Below are 2,891 nucleotides of genomic sequence, written 5' to 3' on the forward strand. Positions count from 1 at the left end.
TTTTAGCGTTCGGTGAGGTGGACATTTATGTTTGATTAGATTATAAGTTAATTGTTTTAGGTTAGTGATCAAAACCATTATTTCATCTTTTAAATCAACATTTGTGGTTGTTTTTTTTTTCTAAATCATAATAGTGTATAAATGTTTTTATTGGATTGTTGTGTCTTTGATAACGTGTTATATAGATACTTAAATTTGATATTATGAATATCAAAGTTAATTCTTAAAATTAAGTTAAATAAATAATTGTAATTAGATTTTTATAATTTAAATTCAAAATATATGACAAACGGACTACTTAGTTATTTAAGTCAAGGAAAATTATTAAATCATTACTTTGTTTACAAAGTATTGTAGTAATTAATATATCCATGTTGTAAGAATATTCACGAGTAGTTTCAAAACATAAAAATATATTTTAGAAGGTTATAATTTTTCATATAAAATTAAATTATTTAATATTTTATATAAATCCATAACAGTATTATTGTACACTTTTTAGTTAACAAAAAAATGTATTCATTTATATAGATGTAAAGAAAAAATATTTAACTTCCATAATATAAAAGATGATGATTTATTCATTCTCAGTTTTTGTATTTATTTAATGTACATTTTGGTCTGATTTTAAATTCACTCTGCATATAAGTCTTTTTATTGTTGTTGAACTCAAATTGACATTTGGTTCAAAACATCTTTTCTAAATTAGTAGACTGCATTTTGCATTTTGTTAGTGTATTATTAGGATAACGATATTTATAATCAACCAAACACTATAACACAAATAACACCATCATAAATTAAGTTGGGCGTTAAAAGTAAAATAACATTAATACACTAAGTAATAATTGGAAACTGATATTTGTGTATTACAACTATCTTTCAAATTAAATATGCAAAACTTAATTTGAGCAATAATACATTAAGATAATTAATCTTTTAAAAGGATATAGAATCTAATAAAACATTTATTTACTAATGAATACAAGAAGTGCGCAAGATTTATATAAGAAGTGTACAAGATTTATCGTAAGTTTATCTATATAACTTTTACAAAAGTTAATTATATGAATATCTATATGTGTGTAAAAAAACAATAGCTTGCATAATACAAGAGAAAATTTATTCATTTTCAGTTTATATTTATTTCTTTTTCTTCATCTTCACTTTGATGAGATTTAAAATTAATTAATCGATTCAAATTGGCACTTGGTTCACAAAATATTTATTCACAATCATAAACCAAGTAGTTGATTAAAATTAAAACAACATTAGTATACATAGTAATGATCAAGAATTGGTATTAATGTATTGTAATTATGCGACAAATTATATAAGTCATTACAGAAAGATAAATTACTAGTTTTACATCAATTTTCCTCCAAATATTTGTTTGGTATTTGTTCTGCCAAGTGAATGTAGAAATGTCCCATAGCTCCAGTGCGAAACTTGTTTTCATATATGGATTCCATTGTTAGAATTTCTCCATCTTCGATCTTGATGGAACCAGGTTTGGGATAACAAACTGACATTCCAACTAGGTAACCCTTTTCATTTCCTGCTTCTTTTCCAGTTCCGTATTTTGGATTTGAAGTGCATAAAACCCTTCCATCCTAAGTTAAGCATCATCATAAATATAAAGATGATTCAATAAACTAATTAACTTCTTATAAAGATATATAAATATCAACAAAATTTATTCCTAATGAATATATGAATTACACAAGTTAATGTAAGTTTATCTACATGATATAATTTATATGGGAACAACAAATATCAAACATTACCTGTCCATATAGAGTAGCATTGACAACACCAGTGTGCATATGAGCAGTGCCATATATAAGATAACCACCTTTTGTCATTGGGTTGTCTGCTTTCTTAACATGAGGAAAGTCGCTGTCATGATTTCTCGGGATCGTATACTCTGCCTATAACAAATTTACGAATTTATTTTACTCACATATCGACCAAAAAAGTAATTAATACCCTAATAGTTTTGTTTTGAAAATAAATAAGTTTCTAATGTTTGCTTATAATTTTTAAAGTATATTATGTATTGAACAAATCATGTACCTGACAATCATGAATTGGTGTAGAACCATTTGATCTTACACGATCAGTTGAATCAAGTATGTAGAACTTAAGAGGTACTTGATGTTCATCCCAATCAACCCACCTTATTTTGTATCTTAGGGAAAGCTTTCTTGTTGGGCCATGAAAACCATTTCTTAATTTGCATTGTATGTTATCTTGACAACAAAAGAGTCCTCCTTTATAATTTTTAGATAACAATTGACCATTAATGCCTGTCGTGACATTGTAAAAGTCCTTTGGAAGATTCATAAGCTTACACCTACACTCTGTACAACCTTTTCTATCATGTGTTCCACGTGTATCAATAACCATGATGCTAAACAACCATTTTTCTTTAAACCCACCCTTTATTTTTGCAGTATTACCTAATTCAACTGCAAAAGAATCTGGAAGATTTGATTATGTTCCTCGTGATTCTCCTCCCAAGCCCCAATAATGTGGAAGCAAAAAACCTTGGCATGCACCATCATTTCTTTCAAATTCGATACCATTGCGAAGATCGTGAGATTGTTTAATGTAGGGTGACATGGTAATGTTTTCAATATATTTTACAGCAAACCAATGATGAAGATAAGTTTCATACAAAGGTACTGAATCACCAACTTCATCAACTACTTCAACATCAAAACTCTTGACCCCAATGTGACCCCTTGGAAATTCAATATCTAATAATGTTTTCACCGCAATTTTTCCAGGTCCAACTTCAAATTTTTCAGAAAAAAAGTAGCTGACTTTATATGATTTTCACCAGACTCCAAAACAACTGAGTGAGTTGTTTCAGAAAGCAACATCAT

General features: G+C 27.6%; 1 pseudogene; it reads right to left on the reverse strand.

Annotated features, from left to right (window-relative positions):
• Window positions 1–1,370: 1,370 nt before the first annotated feature.
• Window positions 1,371–2,891, reverse strand: LOC108346753 (uncharacterized; annotated as a pseudogene).

Source organism: Vigna angularis, chromosome 9, assembly GCF_016808095.1.
Source record: "Vigna angularis cultivar LongXiaoDou No.4 chromosome 9, ASM1680809v1, whole genome shotgun sequence".
Classification (NCBI taxonomy): Eukaryota; Viridiplantae; Streptophyta; class Magnoliopsida; order Fabales; family Fabaceae; genus Vigna; species Vigna angularis.